The 21458-nt window shown below is 50.7% G+C and overlaps 1 protein-coding gene across 1 annotated transcript in view; it reads right to left on the reverse strand.

The window, feature by feature from the left end:
• Nucleotides 1–2860: 2860 nt before the first annotated feature.
• The window catches only part of LOC142830745 (uncharacterized), a 54132-nt gene continuing 35534 nt past the window's right edge, over nucleotides 2861–21458 (reverse strand). Inside the window, exons 3-4 of the mRNA XM_075937499.1 lie at nucleotides 17629–17704; nucleotides 2861–3057 (exon numbers count right to left, since the gene is read on the reverse strand). The gene's annotated coding sequence lies outside the window, so the exon portion shown is untranslated. The remainder of the gene's footprint in view (nucleotides 3058–17628; nucleotides 17705–21458) is intronic.

The following is a 21458-nucleotide window of genomic DNA, read 5'->3' on the forward strand; positions in this document are numbered from 1 at the left end:
GACAGCCATTTCTCTGCTGCTGCTGCCTGCTTGAGGACCTCTTTGAGAGACAGCAAAGCTTCAGCAGTGCCTGCTGCAGTTGCCCTGCTCTTTTTTGGGGCGCCACAGCTTTTTCCTGTTGAGTGCTATGGAGCCGGAGCTGCCCCGGGCAGGCAATGGCCCCACATGGCTATGCTGCAGTTCTTGCATCATTTGCTGCTAGTAGCTTACCTCTTCTTCGTGGATGTGGACCCTGAGCTCCTTCTCAGGACCCTCTCTGTGGCTGAAGCTGCTCCAATCTGGCTGCTGCACCCTGTAAACTAGAAGACTTAAGAGGCGTGCGCGTTACTCCTTTTATTACTCCTCTATAGACACCCTGACCATCAACCTTCTATACCCCGTGTTCCCTGAGCTATGGCACACTCGAGTCGGAATGGGCTGAGTCTCAAACCCGCCACCAGTTTCCCTCACAGTCCATCAATTATTGATATGTCAGAGTTATTTTCCTGGGTATCTCTGATAGTACCACTGAAAGCGTCCAAGCAGCTGCTATAGTTCTTCTTGTTGCCTGGATTTCCTCCAGTTCTCAGGGTCGGGGCATCTTCGATGTTGCCCTCTTCCCTCCCCCCAAAGCCACAATTCCAGCCCTGGTGGGCAGGGGTCAATCATCATCGCCTCTCTAGGGGTCCATCTCTTAAGAAGATTAACTTTGTAGATTTTCTTTTTCTGCCTTCGCCCTAGGGTGCAAACTTTGTAGTCTATCTCCCCCACCCAGCGTAGGACTTCATATGGCCCTTGCCACCTTGCTAATAGTTTAGACTCTTGAGATGGAAGTAACAAGATCACCCGGTCCCCAGGTTCAAACACACGTACCCGGGCCCCCTTATTATATTCCTGTGCTTGACTTTCCTGAGCCTGGAGCAAGTTTGTTTTTGCAAACTCTTCCAGCTGCCTTAACCTCTCCCGGAGGGCTAACATATAATGTACAGCGCCCTTCCCCTTGTGGATTGTTCTTCCCATTCCTCCTTTAGTAAGTCCAAGATCCCCGGGGCTGCCGCCCGTATAATAGTTCGAATGGGGAGAACCCTGTGGAGGACTGCGGGACCTCCCATATGGCGAACAGTAACTCCAGCAAAAGCTGGTCCCAGTCTCTTGGGTTTCCCTCCACAAAGTGACAGAGCATACTTTTAAGAGTCCAGTTAAACCTCTTAATGAGGCCATCTGTCTGGGGGTGGTAAACCGATGTCCTCAATGTTTTGATGCTTAATAGCTTACGCAGCTCTCCCATTACGCGCCCTGCAAGGTTAGCCCCTTGGTCTGTCAATATCTCCTGAGGGATCCCCACTCGTGAGACTATCTTCACTAATTCTCTTGCTATTGTGCTTGCACTGGTGTTCCTCAACGGGACAGCCTCGGGGTATTGTGTTGCATAGTCCAAAAGGACCAAAATATATTGGAAGCCAGTCCTAGACCTTTCTACTAGCCCCACCAGGTCTAGGGCAACCCACTTGAAGGGGACTCCTTTGATCGGTAGAAGGACTAGGGGGGTGCCTTGGGTACCAGCCCGGGGGCTGTCTTCTGGCAGTCGAGGCAGGACTCACAAAACTTTTATCTCTATATATATTCCAGGCCAAAAAAACGTTTGCATTATTCTTTGGCTCATCTTTTCTTGTCCCAGATGCCCGGCCCATGGATGGTCACGGGCCAGTTCTAAGATACCCCTTTGGTATCTTTTAGGAACCAGCAACTGATGCATTTCTCTCCTCCCCCTCCTCCCCATTTGAGGCACCACACAGTACAGGCAGGGGCGGACTGGCAATCAAAATAGGCCCAGGAAATGGGTTGAGAATGGCTCTCCCCGTGACATCACCCCTGCGTGCCTCTCCCCCTTTTCCTGTGTCCCCAAGCAAAAAAAGTTTGGCCGCCCTCCCGCTTTTTTTATCCGGGGAGGGTGCACGCACAAATGCAGCTTGCGCAGCTTCCTGCGGGGTGGGGTGGCTTCCTCGGGAGGAGCCCAAACCCCAGGGCATTTTCATCTCCTAGGAGGGCACCAGGGACTTCCCATGTGAGGACAATGGGAGGGCAGGTTCATCCACAGCAAGTCAGTTAACCCAATGTGTGTGTCATTAACTCGAGGGCGGGGGGAAGAGAGGCTGGGGGGGAAGTGTTCCCTCTAAGCGTATGTCCACACTAGTCCCCTAGTTCGAACTACGGAGGCTGATGTAGGCATTCGAAGTTGCAAATCAAGCCCGGGATTCAAATATCCTGCACTTGATTTTCATCTTCCCAGCCGGCTGCCATTTTTGAAATGTACAAGTCCGGACTAACTGCCCGCGTCTACATGCGGCAGGGACCCTGGAATGAGGTTTAACAGGTGGTTCTAACTAGGGCTTTAATTCAAAATACCGGGTCCCTGCCACGTGTAGAGGCGGGCAGTTAGTCCGGACTTGTACATTTCAAAAATGGCGACCAGCCGGGAAGATGAAAATCAAACGTGTGACGGACCGGGCTGAATCTGGGCACAGCTGAGGGTGTCTTCTCAGGGCGAATTGCTCAAATTCAGGGCTCCTTACAGACCCCAGACTGGAGACTTTCCCAAACAGGACACAAACCAGTCTCACAGAGTGCTTCAGCTGCCTGCCTGAAGCCTCACGAGAAAAACTCCTCCGACACCCCAGCAATATCTGTGCCCTAGATGGCCCCAGGCCTCATACACAGGAGAGGGGGTCTTAGAACCCAATCCCACCTACCCCAAACAAGTTCTGTCTGGTTCCAAGAAACCAGCCACAGTTCCCAGATCAATTTACTCTCTGGATCTCACCCACAAATCATGCTGAGCCAATCCTTTAGAATCTACAATCTAAAGGTTTATTATAAGAAAGAAAAGCATGAGAGTAAGGTTGTTAAAGTATCATACATTACATGCATCGAATCTCCCAGTTCTCGATGCAGGCTCTAGCAGAGATGTTATAGCTGCTGGCTTAAAAGTTCTTGTTGCACATCCTATGGCAGGATGGGTCCACAGTTCTTCCCGGCTCGTGATTCCCTGCAAGGCCGCATCTGGGGTCAGAAGCAGATCTGAAAACCAACATGGAGTCGGCCACATCGCCTATTTATCCATCCTTCCAGGTTTCTTTCCAACTGGCTAGAGTCACTTGGCCAGTGGCCAGGTGTGTCTTTGGCCTCCAGAGATCCATTGTTCCCTGGAGACTTGCTCATTAGCATGTCAATAGGCAAACATTCCTGGCTCATTACTCAACCACATATAGGGTATGTCTACACTACAGAGTTAGTTCGAACTAACTTAGTTCGAATTAGTTAATTCGAACTAAGCTAATTCGAACTAACGCGTCTAGAATTAAAAACTAGTTCGAATTAGCGTTTTGCTAATTCGAACTAGCAAGTCCACATTGAGTGGACCATGAACAGGGCTTAAGGATGGCCGGAAGCAGTGCTGGCAGGGCATCAGAGGAGGACTTAGAGCGTTGAGTTGCTGTCTCAGGCTAGCCGAGGGCTGCGCTTAAAGGGACCCGACTCCCACCCCGGACAGACAGTTCTCAGGGGTGTCCCGCTTGAAAACCAGTCCTGGCTTGGAGTGCCCGGAGAGCCCACACTGGGCACATCACAGCACTCGGCCATCAGACCGGCTGCACTTGCCGCAGGCTGCCATCTGGGGAGAGGGGACAATTGGGGGGCTCCAGGAGAGCTTCCACCCCCAGAAGCCCGCAGAGACAGCCCCATCGGGGGCTCGTACCCCATTCCTCCCTCACCTCCTTCCACTTACCCTTCCCTAGCCCCCCTTCTTATTGATGTACAAAATAAAGATAATGTTTCTTACAACATTGACTCTGTCTTTATTGAACAAAACTGGGGGAGACTGGGAAAAGGAGGTGGGAGAGGGGAAGAGAAAGGCTGGAAGAGGGGAGGGCAACTAACATGATCAGGGGTTGGGAACAGGTCCCAGATGAAGAGAGGCTACAGAGACTGGGACTGTTCAGCTTAGAAAAGAGGAGATGGAGCAGGGACAGGATAGAGGTCTCTAAAAGCAGGGGTTGGGTGGAGAGGGTGCATACAGAAAAGTTCTTCATGAGTTCCCATAAAGAAGGACTAGAGGACACCAAAGGAAAGGAATGGGTAGCAAGCTTCAAACTAGTAAGAGAAAGTTGTTCTTCACGAAGCAAAGAGTCAACCTGTGGAACTCCTTGCTGCAGGAGGCTGTGAAGGCTACAACTAGAACAGAGTTTAAAGGGAAGTGAGATCAAGTCATGGAGGTTGGGTCCATGGAGTAGTCTTAGCCAGGGGGTAGGAGTGGTGTCCCTGCCCAAAGTTTGTGGAAGGCTGGAGAGGGATGGCACGAGACAAATGGCTTGGTCACTGTCTTTGGTCCATCCCCTCCAGGATCCCTAGGGTTGTCCGCTGTCGGCAGACAGGCTACTGGGCTTGATGGACCTTTGGTCTGACCCAGGACGGCCATTGTAAGCTCAGGGCTCAGGGTCGGGGGCCTCAGTGGACCCCCTTGATTTTCATGCACACCTGCTCCTGGGTGGCCAGGCTGGCAGCTCTCCTGCCCTAGACGGCCACTTTCCTGTGCCTAGTGCGGAGATCGTGGACGAGGTCCACAATGTCTGCACTAGCCCAGGAAGGTGCCCGCCTCTTGCGGTCCCGGGCAAGCTCCCGGGAGCCGCCAGCCTGGTCCCGGGAAGAGGGGGTGGGCTGGGGGATATCGGGTTGGTGGCTCTGTGCCGTACCAGGTGCAGGGTCTGCTGGCTGGGTGCTGGCAGGCTTGCACCTGGCACGGACACCGTAGCCAGCCCGTGCCCCTTTAAGGGGTCCGGGGCCGGGAGGGGGGCATAGATTTTCCCTGGTGTTGGCCAGAGTGGCCACCAGGGAAAGCTGGGGAGGGCTAGCCTCCCACTAGTTCGAATTAAGGGGCTACACACCCCTTAATTCGAACTAGTAAGTTCGAACTAGGCTTAATCCTCGTAAAATGAGGTTTTCCTAGTTCGAACTAAGCGCTCCGCTAGTTCGATTCAAATTCGAACTAGCGGAGCGCTAGTGTAGCGCCTATGAATGTTAGTTCGAACTAACGTCCGTTAGTTCGAACTAACATTGTAGTGTAGACATACCCATAGAGAAATATTCAGTACTCATACAAAGTACATGCTTATAACTTCACCCACAGACATTATACAGTCACATGAGTAGCATACAGAGAATCAGAAGAAAGTAAGTTTCTATTTGACACCTCACATTTCCCCCTTTGTGCCACTTTTGGGGCCAATACCCCCCCTCCCCATCCCCATGGGTGCAGCAGTGATCTGGCTACTTCCTTAAAATTCAGTAACATGACAAAGCATGGGATATTTAAATCCCGGGCTTGATTTGCAACTTCAAATACCTACATTAGCCTCCCTAGTTCGAACTAGGGGGCTAGTGTAGACATACCCTAAGGCTGTGTCTACATTGGCACCCTTTTCCGTAAAAGGGATGCTAATGAGACACTTCAGAATTGCAAATGCCGCGGGGGATTTAAATATTCCCCGCGGCATTTGCATGAATATGGCTGCCGCTTTTTTCCGGCTCGGGGTTTTGCCGGAGAAAAGCACCAGTCTAGACGGGATCTTGAGGAAAATAAACCCTTTTCTGGAAGATCCCTTATTCCTACTTGATATTTAAATCCCCCGCGGCATTTGCAATTCCGAAGTGTCTCATTAGCATCCCTTTTACGGAAAAGAGTGCCAATGTAGACACAGCCTAAGAGTTTACTCCCATGAGTAGAATGGTCTCTCTCCTGCAGGTGTCTGTCCTTCTGCATCACCCCCAGAATCCTGTGGCACCTGCACCTTCCCTTACCCCTGCACCCTCCTGGTGCCTTCCCCTTCCCTCACTGCCCCTGCCCCCTTTTCCCTCTTTTTCCCTGATACCCCCTTTCCCTCACCACCCTCTGCCCCCATTCCCCTCATGCCCCTGTACCCTCACACATGACTTGCTCCATCCCCGCCTTCCTCATGCCCACCCCTTCCTTCAAGCCTTCTCCCAGCACCTTCCCCTCCCCCCTCTAGCCTTCAATGTCCTTACTCTCTCCTCTCCCAGCATCACCCTGTTCCCCCTCCCACTGACACCTCCCCTCCTGCCCTTTTCCTCATTGTCTCCACTTGGCCCCCTGGCATTTGTCTCTCCTCCACCCTGTCCCTTGGTACCTTCCCCTTTCTTCTCCTGACCTAAGCCCCTTCCTCTCCCTCCCCCACCTTCTACCTTCCAGTTTGCAGGGCTGGAGACTGTGATTGGGCCCCAGAAGTCCCCACAGCCCTGGCCCCAGCTGTTTCCGGGGCTCCAGACCACGTGCCAGGCCTGGAGCTGGGCCTTGTGGTGCTAATTTTACTGAAGTCCCCGCACCAGCTTTGGCTCCCATTAGCAGGAACATGGGGGTGGGGAGAAGTCCCGCCCCCCCAGACCCACCATGTGGAGCACGGCTGTTTAAGTGGGTCTGTGCGAGAGGCGTAGCAAGGGTGTTTTGTGCCCTGGGCAAAGGCCAAATTTGTTACTATGGATTGTATTATGTCCTTTCATAGAAACTTTGTATACTTTTACAGAACATAGAAACATAGGATTGTATTAAGCCTTTTTACATAAAAATCTTGTAAACTTTGTACTCCCCCCCCCTTTGCTAAACTGATTGTCCTGTTGAGTGAATGAGGTATGACTGGATAAGGCATGGAAGGAAAGCATCTCTGAGCACTTGCAATGGTTGGAGAAAGGTGGAAGCCAGATTCAAGAACAATAAGAACAATGGGACCTGTGAAGTGGGCTCATTGAAAGAAGGCTGGACTTATGGATGCCTTGGGAGTAAGCAGCAAGAGCCTGCTTTTGGAAGGTCCCTCTTTGAAGGTGAATGGGGGAGCATTGCACCCATGCACGCACCCCTCCTCTCCCAGAGGAAGGCACCCCCAGTGCCGGGGGGAGCAGTCCCCCAATCAAATCCTCCCCCCCGCCCAGCCAAGCACCAGAGGAACATACCTTGAAAACCACTGCTCCTCCCACCCAGCTGGCTGCTTCAGCTCGCAGTTTGGAGCCGGCAGCAGCACTTAGCCGGCCAGCAGCTCCCAAGAGCAGCATGCGCTCCAGTCCCAGCGCTCCCCTGGCGGGGGGCGGGAGGAAGCATTCCCCCTCACCCAGCCCCAGCCAGGCACAGAGGAACATACCCTGATTGAAAACCACTGCTCCTCCCACCCCGCTGGCTGCTTCAGCTGAAGTTTAGAGAGAGCTGCTCAGCCGCAGCGTGCGCTCTCTGGGCCCCACCCACCCTAGCGTGGCGTCCGGGGTGCGGGGCAACTACCCCCCCCCCCCCCAGCCTCCTTCTCTCTGCCTCTGGAGTGGGGGGGAGAAAGGGCCGTGCAGAGCCAGAACTCCGGCAGCTGCTCCCAGGAGTGGCTTGCCGGGTTTATCCCCCTCCTCCTCCAGCAGCTGCCAGCTGGCCCAGGGTGAGGGGCAGATGGTGGCCTTGAGAGCCGTATGCTCGAGCAGCCCCAGACAGCTGTTATGAGCCAGGGCTACCAGGCCAGGGTGTGCATCCGGGAGGCCCCGAGGGAGAGGCTGTCTTAGACACCCCAGTAACTCTCCCCAGGGCCTCACCAACAGTGGCCTCTGCCTTTCAGCTCTTTTCCTTTCCCTTCTCACCTCCTCCTCTTGCCCTTTCCTGCCTCCCAATAAACACACCTGTTTGCTTTCACAACAAAATGAGTCTTTCTTTATTCAATAGTAAGAAAAGGTAGGCAAGGGGAGGGAGGAAGTGTGAACTGGGAGGGGGGACTCAGGACTGGGAGGAAGGATCAGGAGTGGGAGCAGGAGTGGGGTGGCTCAAAGTCCCACCTCAGGTGCGGGGACCTCGTGGGGATGTGTGTGTCTGGGGGGCCACAAAGAGGTGGACAGGAAGCGCAGCTAGAGTGGGGTCAGGGTTGGCAGGGGGCAGGAAAAAGTGGGCATAGGCATAGCTTGGGGATGGGTATTGGGAAGGGAAGGAGCAGAGGCAAGGCATGGGGAGGGATTAGAGGCATAGCAGGGTGGGCAATGGCCATAGGAGGGGGGGCAGGAGAGTTGTTACCAGATTTGCCCAGTACTCTGGGATATGCTCATTTATTGGGGTTACTCTTATGGGACTGGGGGAGGTTAACAATTCTATCAGTGTGCTGCTTGTGCTTACTTGTGCTCTCATATGGAGCTGAATTCTTCCTGCTGCCAATTCCCCCTCCCACTGCAGCTCTCCTGAAGGAACTAGGTTCCTCAGGATGGGGTTCTTACCACCTTAGCAACACACACCAACACTCATACCCATTAAGGGTATATCTACACTACCCCCCTAGTTCGAACTAGGGGGGTAATGTAGTCATACGGAGTTGCAAATGAAGCCCGGGATTTGAATTTCCTGGGCTTCATTTGCATAAAGCCGGCCGGCGCCATTTTTAAATTCCGGCTAGGTCGGACCCCGTGCCATGCGGCTACACGTGGCACGGGGTCCGACCTAGCCGGCATTTAAAAATGGCGCCGGTTGGCTTTATGCAAATGAAGCCCAGGAAATTCAAATCCCGGGCTTCATTTGCAACTCCGTATGACTACATTACCCCGCTAGTTTGAACTGGGGGGGTAGTGTAGACATACCCTAACAGAGCATGTCTGAGAGGACTGGGTAATCAGCACTCACAAGCTGACCCCCTCATATGTCCGTGTACTCAGCTGGCTGGGTTTAACAGCAATGCCACACTGCACCCTCATGTGCCTTTGTACTCAATGGGCTGGATTAAACAGCACTTTAAACTGCCCTCCTCATATGCCCCCAGGTTCAGCACTTCCCTATCCCCACTTTCACACCACAGTCATTTACTGGTAAACCACACGATGAGCAAACCTCACAGGACTTTGGGCACTACAGGGATCTTTAGCTTGGGTACAAGAGGCGTTGTTGCAGAGCCAATGGGGAAGCCAAAACAACACCTCTTGAGGAAGAGTGAGCGAAAGAGAAGGATAGAGAGAGAAGCAACCAGCTTAACAATGAAAGTTAGGGTATGTCTACACTACAAAGTTAATACAAAATAACACCCCTTATTTCGAATTAATTTTAATAGCGTCTTCATAGGCAAACTACTATTTCAAAATAAAATTGAAATAGTGGAGCCCTTATTTTGAATTTGGTAAACCTCATTCTACGAGGAGTAACACCAAATTCAAAATAGCTAATTCAAAGTAAGTGCTGTATAGACACTTATTTCGAATTAGGGGTCCTCCAGCCCTTCCCAGGGAGCCCTGGTGGCCACTCTGGGTACAACCAGGAAAACTTACTCTCCTCTCCTCCAGCCCCAGAGCCATTAAAGGGGTAGAGCCTGTGTCATGAGGTTTAGCCAGCAGCCTGGGGGTTAAGGAGTTAACTACACCTAGCCAGGTGGAGTGAGCAGTAGGAATGTAGGTGGGACTTTCAAACTGGGACAAAGGAATTTGGTTTTTTTTCCTTTCTCCTTTTGTGTCTCTGTGTGTTCTCTGCTGCTACAGAGAGGGACAAGCATGGCTCTCTCTCTCCAAGACACCATTCTTCATTTTCTGTAAGTAGGGTAAAGTTTAGGTAGTTTCGTTAGGCTTTATTGTTTTAAGGGTTGGGTATGGGATCTGAGATCTGGCACTGTTTAAAAGATGTTTTGGCTTTTCTTTGTAACTAAGTTCTAGGCCCATGGAGTTTCTCCATGAGTATATTTTGTTACCTTCCCATCTAGTCATTATGCCTGCAACAGGAATATTGTTGTAATAATAAAAGTTCTTTCTTTTCTTTTTATTAACCTGGCATTGGTTACTTGTGTGCCCTGATTTTTATTTTAGGGGTGAGATTTCCCAAATGATCTTTTCCCTGATTTCTTTATCAACATTTGGGTGGTGGCAGCGGAAGTTTTATTCCCAAGATCTAGGTTTTTAAGATTTTGGGGGAAGTTTTATACCAAAGCCTGGTACATTTATCATGCTAGAGTGTGGAAGGAGCCATGAGAGCCTGGCCACAGTGCCTGTGCCAGCTCAGAGCCAGCAGTGGCCACCGGGGCCCCTGACCCAGTGGCCCCAAAACATGAGCCAGCAAGCCACTGACAGCCAGCCCTCCACCGCTCCCCAGGAACAGTCTGCCAGCTCCCAGGAGCCTGACAGGGCTGGAGAAGGTGGGTGGAGATCATGGACCTTATTCAGGTTTGGGGGGATGCCCCCAACGTCCATGATCTCCGCACTAGATGAAGGAATGCTGCTGTCTATGGTAGGATAGCTGCCAGCCTGGCCACCAAAGGCCACATGCAAACTCAGGAGCAGGTTTGCATAAAAGTCAAGTTGGTCTGGTGAGAACCCCAAACCCTGAGCCCTGAGCTTCCCCTCTCCCTTCTTCCCTTTGCTCTCCCTTCCAGCTCCCTCCTCCCAGGTTTTCCCCTCCCCTCTTCCACACTTTCACTTCCCCTCTCCCACCTCCTTTTCCCAGTCTCTCCAGAGATTCATCCCCCCCAGTTTTGTTCAATAAACCCAGTTTCTATTTTTGAACATACGTGTCTTTTGTTTGACATCAGGAAGGGGGGCTAGGAAGGGGTAAGTGGAAGGAAGTGAGGGAGGAATGGGGTATGAGCCCCCAGTGGGGAGGACCGGGGAGGCTCTGAGGGCTCCTCGGGGTGGACACAGTCCCTCAGGGCCTCCTGGATCATGACAGCCCCCCAATGTACCCCCCAGATGGCAGCCTGCAGCAAGTGCAGCCGGGCTGATGGCAACGACCCCATGAGATGCATCGGCATGCCCCGGGGCAGCTCTGTCTCCATGTGGCCGAGTGCTGTGGTGTCCAGAGTGCGGGCATGTGTGGCCAGGACATGTGTGGCCTCTCCTGAGCCTAGCAGCAGGTTCTTCTTTGAGTAATGTCCCCGTGGGTGCTCCACTCTAGGTGAAGGGTCACCCTGAGCTGCAGATCGGAGCCTTGTAAAGCAGTTTCCCCTGTTGGGCTGCGCATGCCCAGGAGGCATCTCAAGCCCTTCCTGCCTCCTGCAGTGCTCAATCCCCTCCCTTTCAGTTCTTCTTTAACCGCCCTCGTCAGTGGACAGCACAAACAGGAGCTCCCTGTCAGTCTCCCTGACTATTTCCCCATTAGCTAGTTTTTAGGCACAGTTGTTTCCCCTGTTGTATTCCAAGTTAGTTTTCCCTTCTTTTCTCTTTTCAAAAAACAAAACAAAACTAGTAATAAGAAGAATAAACATAACGAAAATCCCCCCTCAGGGGACTTGAACTCAGTTCAAACCGGGGCCCTGGTGAACCGGGGCTCTCCCAGCTATTCAACAAAATAAAAAAGAAAAGAAAACAAATAAATAAAAGAGACAGACAACAACGGCAATAACAACAGAGAAAAACAAATAAAACAATGAAAAACAAACAACAGAGTAAGGAGAAGGAGGAGAGAACTGGCCATGTCCGGCTCCTCAGGTTTTAAAAAATGTGACCAGTGCTGCGAGCCTATGCCGGCTTCAGACTGCCATTCAAAGCACATTCACTGCCTGGGGGAATCTCACTCTCCCCACAGCTGCACTCACTGTAGTTCACTCACGGCGAGAGCTGGGAAAGACTGAGAGCTCCGCCTGAGAATGATTTTATTTGAAAAGACTTTACAGCCTACTGAGGGACAGGCGACAGTGCGGCAGGAGCCCCCCTCTCACCTTCCAGATGTGATCCAAGTCAGAGAGTCTCATAATCCCGCTCTCTTCCAGCCTCCTCCTCCCCGAAACGCAGAGGAGAGGCACAGCACAGTATGAGGACCCCTGCCAGTAAGGCAGCGGGACGATCCTCACACTCTGCACCAGGACCAGTGCGTGCCACTTCTGAGCCGTCCCGGACGCGCTCCAGGCAGCTGGCATGGCAAGAAAAGCCAGCACCGCTTCAAATAGTGGTGCTGCTTCCAGCCCCAGCGCCTCTTCAAGCCCAAGTGCTGCCAAAAGCCCCAGCACTGCTTAAGGCTGCCGTGCCAATTAAAGCTACGGCATCGCAGCAGAAGAATTTTCACCCTGCTACACCGGCACCAGCTACAGCTAAGCAGCATGATGCTGCACTGGTGTCGACAGCAGAAACAGATAAGCAGCCAGCTGAGGCTGCTACAGAGCAGCCCCAGCAGGAAACTGACACTCATAGCAGGCAGCAGTATGTATGCCTGCCTTCCATGACTTATGCACCTGGGAGGTCTCCAACAAGACAGTCCCCTCCCAGGTAGACCACCGTTGTCCCTTCAAGAGCTCCCCTGGCTGATGATGATCGTCACATGGCGTACTCCTCGCAGTACGCATCTCCTAGGAGGTCTTGCTCCTACCACTACAGGGCTGCACCACAGCAGAGCCCATGGCACCCATACTGGCCTTACCCACCCCCACCTAATCCACCGCAGTAGGGGCCCTGGGACCACTGGGACCCACACTGACATTGGTCCCCAGCTTGCTCCACTCCATCCTGGAGAAGCTTGCCTCAGCCACAGCCCCTACCTCCAGCAAGTCATTTGGAGGGGGAGGCGGAACGAATTTTGGACAATGAATCAGACATTCATTCAATAGATGTCACACACTCTGATATCCTCAGTGCACAACTGGATGACGCCATTGTACCATCAGACACTGTAGCGACTGATGACCTGAAATAGTTTCAAGAACTATTCAAGAGAATAGCAACAAGTCAACACGTCTCCCTGCAAGAAGTGCAAAAGAAACAGTACCAATTACTAAAGAACCTACATCCTACATTACACAGCAAAATTGCCTTACCAATAGATGAGGCAGTCATGGAAATTTCGGAGAACTTGCAGAAGACACCTGCATCCATTCAACCAACTAATAAAAAAATTGACAGAAAGTACTTTTTTCCATCAAAAGACAACGACTTTCTGTTCACACATCCACAACCTAACTCCCTAGTCGTGGTCTCAGCACAACAACGAGCAAAGCTCCCGCAATACAGGATGGGCAGCGCAGACAAAGACCACAAAAAGCTAGACTTGTTTGGCAAGAAAATATACTCCTTGTCCTCCCTACAACTCAGAATATCAAATTGCTCCTCTCTGTTAGCAAATAATGATTTAGACAATTATTCAAAACTAGGAGAACTGATGCCACACCTCCCTGAGTCCAAAAGAGCCATCTTGAAAGCAATAGTTCATGAGAGCCATATGATCACCCGCACCGCTCTTCAAACCACAATGGATGTTGCTGACACCTCAATCAGAGTGACAGCTACGGCGGTAGTGATGCATAGAGCTTCCTGGCTTCAGTTGTCCGGAGTTCCCCACGAACTCCAGTCCAAAGTAGAAGACTTTCTTTGAGAAGCTCAAGTTGTTTGCAGCTACTAAAGACGATATGTTCCATCACAGCAAAAATTCTAAGACCACACTTCGTACGTTGGGCATGTACATGGTGCCCTACAAACGCAGACGATACATTCCATATAACACATACAACTGATACTGATACGGGCAATACAATCGACCACAGAGGCCCTATGGGGACACCAGACCAAGGTAACAAGCTCCCAGAAGCGCTCCAACCAGGGCAGCCCACCAACTACCCAACCCTCCAAGCAGCAAATTTGAAGATGTGAGTCTGCAAGACCTCCCTTACGATCTAGCACCAATTCAACATGGCCATCTATTGACCCACCGTTTGTACCCATTCCTTCCACAATGGGAATCCATAACATCAGACCGCTGGGTTCTAGAGATAATTTGAGTAGGCTTTACCATTCCATTTACTGCTATTCCACCTACCCTTCCTCCTACCCCGTCCCTCTTCAGGGACCACTCTCATGAGACCCTACTAAAACAAGAGATCGATCGGCTCCTCGCAATCAGAGCCATAGAAAGGGTACCCGAAGAGTTCCACGGGAGAGGGTTTTACTCAAACTATTTCTTAACCGAGAAAAGAACAGGGGGTTGGAAGCCCATATTGGACCACCACAAACTGAACAGGTTTCTCAAGAAACAACGTTTCAAGACGGTCACTCTCACAAAAATCATTCCTGCGCTAGATCAAGGGGACTGGTTCACAGCCCTCGACCTGCAAGATGCCTACTTTCATATAACCATCCACCCGGCCCACAGATGCTACCTACACTTTACGCTTGGCCCAGAACACTTCCAGTACAAAGTTCTCCCTTTTGGTCTCTCATCAGCTCTGAGGGTATTTTCAAAGGTACTAGCAGTCATAGCCGCATACCTCAAACGACAGAATGTCATCATATTCCCCTACCTAGACGACTGCCTTATAAAGGGGTCGTCGCAGGCTGAGACCGCCTCTATCATACATACGACCACAGCCCTCCTCAATCGTCTAGGCCTTATAATCAACAAACACAAATCAGCGTTGCACCCACTTCAAGATATAGAGTTCATTGGCACACACCTGGACTCAATTACAGCTTGAGCATACCTGCCTCAACAACCTTTCAGAACTATACAAGAAATTATAAGCGGGATGCTCACAACTCCCACCACCACAGTACTTACCTGTGTCCGACTAATGGGACAGATGGCTTCCACTACCTACGTAGTCCACCATGCTCTCCTACACTTTCAATGCTTTCAACTCTGGGTAGCAACCATTTATATTCTGTCATGACACCCTCGAAACAAGAGGTTTACCATTCCACCAAACGTTCTTGCATCCCTACGATGGTGGACAATGCCAAATAATCTCCTGGCAGGGGTTCCATTCCAACAAACTAAACCCACTATCCAGATTACCACGGATGCTTCCCTGCTCAGCTGGGGGGCACATATGGATGGTCGCGAAGTTCAGGGCAGATAGTCCCCAAGTGAGACACTACTACACATCAACCTTCTCGAATTAAGGGCAGTAAGGAATGCCTGTGCACATTTTACCTCCGACATCGCCAGTCATACAGTCCGCATCCTTACAGACAACATTTACATGATGTTCTACATAAACAGACAGGGAGGAGCCCGCTCCCTCTGCGTGGAAGCTATCTGCCTGCGGAACTCATGCATCCGCAACCAAGTCACCCTTGTAGCATCCTACCTGCCCGGGGTGAACAACACCAAAGCGGACTCCCTCAGTCACAACTTCGCTTTGGACCACGAGTGGGAGTTACATACGGAGGTCACAAATTCAATTTTCCACCAATGGGGATGGCCATCTATAGACCTCTTCGCTTCTACCCAGAATACCAAATGCCCCCAATTCTTCTCACGTGCAGGACTTTGCAAACATTCTCTGGGGGATGCCTTCCTAATCAAATGGACAGCTCCCCTACACTTCACTTCCCCCCCCCCCCCATACCGCTCATCCCAAGAGTCCTATGCAAAATCTTCAGAGACAAAGCCCTCATCATCCTGATTGCCCCATCCTGGTCTCGTCAAACTTGGTACCCATACCTCTGCAGGCTAGCGGTTCAGCCTCCCCATCCACTACCATAGGGTATGTCTACACTAGTCCCCTAGTTCGAACTAGGGTGACTAATGTAGGCATTTGAACTTGCAAATGAAGCCTGGGATTTAAATATCCCGTGCTTCATTTGCATGTTCCCAGGCGGGTGCCATTTTTAAATCCCCTTAGTTCAAACTGACTGCCCGTGGCTACACGCAGCAGTCAGAAATTAATCCGAACTAAGGACTTAGTTCAGATTAACTGTTACACCTCATTGCAGGCAGTCAGTTTGAACTAAGGGGATTTAAAAATGGTGCCCGCCCAGGAACATGCAAATGAGGCCTGGGAAATTTAAATCCTTGGCTTCATTTGCAAGGTCGAATGCCTACATTAGTCAGCCTAGTTTGAACTGGGGGCTAGTGTAGACATACCCATACCGAGTAGACCTACTATCTCAGGACCCACAGCTCCATACCTTAAATCTTCAGGCATGGCTTCTTTCTGGTTCTCAGAGATAGAGGATGGCTGTTCTCAGCCAGTAAAAGAGATCCTCCTCCACAGTAGGAGGCAATCTACACGGAAAACTTACCTTCAAAAATGGACATGATTCTTCCATTGGTGTCAGTGTAGGGATAACATATTAATGTATTGAAAATGATTCCTCCAAATGGAAGTGACTCCCCATAATTTGTTCCCCACAACTTAAAGTGTTTAGATTTATTATTAATTCTTCTTCTTATTATTATTATTTGTTAAGATTGTTAAATGTTTAGATTTATGATTATTATTGCCCCTTTAGAATATAATGTATTAGGTCATGTAACTTAGAACTGTTAAAAATATAATCCTATGTAGCCAGAAACAGCCCCCCCTCTGTGCCCCAGGGCATGCTCAAGCTTGTGCAAGGGGCTGCTTGAAATTGACATTGCAAAGATACATTGTAACAATGCATTGTCAAGCCACTAACTCTGCTATGGGAGCCAAGCCCTGTAATTGACTAAGGGCATTGTTACATAATTGACGCCTGTTCTCTTTAAAACATTGTAATTTTACTCAACACTCAGAGAATGTTTTAAGCAATACCACCCAGAAACTTTTGTAACTACAACTTTTATTATTATACAAAATACTGTATGAATGTATGAGAGAGTGCTTGGGTGACGAATGAATGGTTCTGAGAGGTGCCAGCCTGAGAATACAGCAACAAAGGGCTGAAGAAGGCGTCAGGTGCCAGTGCAACCAAAAGGTGTCAAGTGGAGAAAACCAAATACTGGAGGTCCACCCGATGAGATCACTGATGAGCACCTGGCAGCCACCCTGGAGACATCAGCATGATGCAGCAATTTCCATAGACTGGCATGGGAAAAAATTCCTATAAGAACTGGACTAAAAAACTATGGAATCAGAGTCCAAGGTTCTGCTGCCAGCCTACCAGGAGCTTCAGATGCGCATCTGATCAGGACTTCGCTCCCCACTACCATCACTTGTGTACAGAATACCTGGCCAGTTTTCTGTCACAAGCAACTTCCAGGCTGGTAACTATAACAAATACACAGAACCTGAATGAATGGATGAATGAATGTTTATATGTATAAGGGTTAAGTAGTTAAAAAACGTTGTTTGCTTCTATCTTTTCTTTATTTTTTTATTATTATCTTTACAATAAATGTGTCTTTTTGCCTTATCCCCCTCATAAGATCCTGCTTGCTTTTATTGGTACAACATCAGCGGGCCAAAGTAGAACCCCGTGTCTCCCCACTAAATACCATCCTGGACTACATTCTAGGCCTTAAAGCATCAGGACTGTCAATCTCTTCTCTAAGAGTACACCTCTCTGCAATAGCAGCACCCTCTCTCTTCCCCTCTACCCCCGTGGATGGTTTCTCCATTTTTAACCATCCTATCATGAAGAGATTTCTTAAGGTATTCCACAATGTGTATCCACCATATAAGGCCCCTCACCCATTATGGGACCTAAATCTTGTTCTGGACTATCTCACCAGACCTCCTTTCGAGCTATTGGAAACAGTACCACGCCCCTTTCTTTTTATAACAGTACCACGCCCCTTTTCTTCCTCTTAGCCATCACCTCCATCAGGAGGGTGAGTGAACTTGCGGCATTAATGTCAGAACCCCCTTACACAGTTTTCACAAAGGATAGGGTCATACTTAGACCCCACCCAACATTCTTGCCAAAGATCTGCACAGAATTTCATGTCAATGAACCAATTGTACCACCTACCTTTTCCCCAAAACCACACGTTTCTCAGAAGGACGCCATCCTACATACTCTGGACATTCGGAGGGCTCTGGCCTTCCTGGAAAGAACAAAACCACTTTGTAAATCCGAAAGACTTTTTATTTCCATCGCCGAATGATCAAAAGGAACACCCATATCATCACAACGAATCTCGAAGTGAATATCGACATGCATAATTAAGTGTCACACTCTGGGCAATAGACCACTACAGCGCCCACACGAGCATATTCCACTCGAGCTTCTACAGCCTTTTTGAGCAACATCCCCTTAAGAGACATTTACCAGGCAGCAACGTGGTCTTTAGACCATACCTTTGCCAAACATTATGTTATCCTACCACAACCTAAAGATGACTCAGAAGTTGCTACAGCAGTGCTCCCCACCACTGCTAAACACTGCCTCAGGCTCCCTCCAGCCATATATTAAATACTCCTTTGTAGTCACCTAGGGTATGTCTACTCTACAGCACTAATTCGAACTAACTTAATTCGAAATAGTTAATTCGAACTAAGCTAATTCGAACTAGTGCATCTAGACATAAAAACTAGTTCGAATGAGCATTTTGCTAATTCAAACTAACATGTCCACATTGAGTGGACCCTGAACTGAGGTTAAGGGTGGCCGGAAGCAGTGCCGGCAGGGCATCAGATTAGGACTTAGAGTGTGGAGCTGCTGTCTCAGGCTAGCCGAGGGCTGTGCTTCAAGGGACCCGACCCTCACCCCGGACAGACAGTTCTCAGGGGTTCCCCGCTTGCAAAGCAGTCCTGGCTTGGAGTGTCCTGAGTGCCCAAAGTCGGCACATCACAGCACTTGGCCATCAGCCCGGCTGCAGTTGATGCAGGCTGCCATCCAGGGGCGGGGAGGGGTCAGTCGGGGGGCTGCAGAAGAGCTTCCACCCCAAGGAGCCCACAGAGCCACCCCAATCCTCCCCATCAGGAGCTTATACCCCATTCCTCCCTCACCTCCTTCCACTTACCCCTCTCTAGCCCCCCCTTTCTGATGTACAAAATAAAGGACACGTGTGTTCAAAAATAGAAACTCTCTTTATTGAACAAAACTCGGGGAGACTGGGAAAAGGAGGTGGGAGAGGGGAAGAGAGAGGGTGGGAGAGGGAAGGGCAACTAAAATGATCAGGGGTTTGGAACAGGTCCCATATGAAGAGAGGCTAAAGAGACTGGGACTTTTCAGCTTAGAAAAGAGGAGACTGAGGGGGGACAGGATAGAGGTCTATAAAAGCACGAGTGGGGTGAAGAGGGTGCATAAAGAAAAGTTCTTCATTAGTTCCCATAATAGAAGGACTAGAGGACACCAAATGAAATGAATGGGTAGCAGGCTTCAAACTAATAACAGAAAGTTCTTCTTCACAAAGCAAATAGTCAACCTGTGGAACTCCTTGCTGCAGGAGGCTGTGAAGGCTACAACTAGAACAGAGTTTAAAGAGAAGTGAGATAAAGTCATGGAGGTTGGGTCCATGGAGTGGTATTAGCCAGGGGGTAGAAATGGTGTCCCTGTCCTATGTTTGTGGAAGGCTGGAGATGGATGGCACGATGGATGAGGTCCACGATGTCTGCACTAGACCAGGCGGGCGCCCGCCTCTTGCGGACCTGGGCAGGCTCCCAGGAGCTGCCAGCCTGGTCCGGGAAGAGGCGGAGGGCTGGGTGGCAGCGGATGGCTGGCTCAAGCCGTGCCAGGTGCAGGGTCTGCTGGCTGGGTGCTGGCAGGCTTGCACCTGGTATGGGCACTGTAGCCAGACCGTGCCCCTTTAAGGTCTCCGGGGCCGGGACGGGGCAGAAGAATTTCCCTGGGTTGTGCCCAGAGTGGCCACCAGGGCAAGCTGGGGAGGGCTAGCCTCCCACTAGTTTGAATTAAGTGGCTACACAGCCTTTAATTCGAACTAGTTAATTCGAACTTGAAAGTAGGAATAAGAGATCCTCCGGAAAAGGGCTTATTTTCTGGAGAATCACGTCTAGACTGGCGCTTTTTCTCCGTCTTATCCCCAAATGCAATTCCGATGTGTCTAATCCTGAAAAGGGGTGCAGTGTAGACACAGCCATAGAGTGTAAGGCCTCCTCCTCCTCCTACAGTTCCAGGAGGACTTGATCTCCAGGCCTGACCAGGAGAGTGCACGCTTCTTGCTCCCCCTTGGTGGGTCCCGGGACCCCTGGGGCTGCTCCTGGCAAGGGTCAGGCAGGTCCAGGGGGTGTGAGGTGTGGACATGGCTTTCAAGGCCTGTGGAAGGGGGAGCCATGTGGTCAGGGTGCTGCACTCTGGCCAGCTTCCTGCCACAAGGCTTGTCCAGGGTGCCTGTATCTTTAAGAAGGGTCAGGAGACAGGAACTATAGAGTTATGATTACTTTGTATGGAGTGGCCACCAGGGCACCTGTGCTTTTTCCTGGAGGCCTGTTCTTTCGAAAAAAAAATCCCTCCTCCCCATCCACACATGCCTTTTTTTCGCAAGAAAGCTACTTCCTTGTAGAATGAGGATTACTGCTTTCGGATAAAGCCCTCTGTTCTTTCCATTTACTTGGAAAGAACGCAATTGCAGTGTGGCTGTTCCTCATTCCACGAGGAGTAACGGTAGTTCGAACTAGGAAGCCTAGTTCGAACTACCTAGTTCGTGCCCCGTGTAGCCGCGCTGCACGGGGTTCGAACTAGCAGGGTTTTAAAAATGGCGGCTCCCCGCTTATGCAAATGAAGCCCGGGAAATTCAAATCCCGGGCTTCATTTGCAAGTGCGGTATGCCTACATTACCCTCCTAGTTCGAACTAGGAGGGTAGTGTAGATATACCCTGAGAGAGGGAGAAAAGGAAAAGAAGCAAGTGAAAATGATGGTAGCTGCTGTGACGGCGCGTTGGGGGTCCCCCGTCTCCTGCACCCCGAAATGGCACAAACAGACTCCACCAGCCAGTGGAATTGAGGGGGGTTTATTGCTCCTCCAGGATACAGCACAGCACAGATGTAATCTGGTTACAGGAACTGGGGCTAAGAGGCCTCAGTGCTCCCCTTGAGATAAGGGAGTCCCAGCCTACCTCCCCAGCTCCTTCTCCCCTGCTTTCCAGACAGGAACTAACTCTACCTCTCCCAGCCCTGCCCCCAGCCAGGGCAGCATTCCACCTCCCTTTGTTTCTCCCCATGGGGGGTAAGCTGGTTCAACCGGTATGGTACCTTTGCATAATAGGGTTTTCCCTGATGGGTCTTGCTCCAGACAGCAGAGGTCACCACAGCCCAGCAAGTACCCCCACTACGTCACAGCTGCAGTACAGGCTGGTGCAAGGGGAAGGTTACAGGAAAGAGGACGGGGCTGTGGACGCGGGCATCCTGGCCTGCAGGAAAGATGTCTGGGTCGCAACCAGTGTGCCTTGTGTCGAAAGGAGGGACACTGGAAAAATGAATGCCCCAAAAGAGAATGTGCCCCCATGATGGCAGCAGAGACTCATGAATAGGGGTGCCAGGGGAAACGGATCATCCTGCCCCCGAAACTCTGAGTAAAAATGAGGGTGGGAAATTTGGAAATAGACTTTTTAGTGGACTCTGGGGTGGCACAAACTGCCATAAACCAACCCCTTCAGCTGCCCGTGGTGGACTCCCTCACTGTGGTGGGAGCCACAGGAAAAGGAGCCCAGTGTCCAGTGTATGCCCCAGCAGAATGCGCTCTGGGAAACAGAACTATAACTCACAAGCTGGTCTATCTCCCCGAATGCCCAACGCCGCTGCTGGGACGGGACCTGCTTTGTCGCTTAGGTGCCACCCTGCATTTCACCCAGGATGAAATAACCCTTACCTTACCCCCTGAGAATGCCTGGATAATGACT

The sequence above is a fragment of the Pelodiscus sinensis genome, chromosome 10, assembly GCF_049634645.1.
Source record: "Pelodiscus sinensis isolate JC-2024 chromosome 10, ASM4963464v1, whole genome shotgun sequence".
Taxonomy (NCBI): domain Eukaryota; kingdom Metazoa; phylum Chordata; order Testudines; family Trionychidae; genus Pelodiscus; species Pelodiscus sinensis.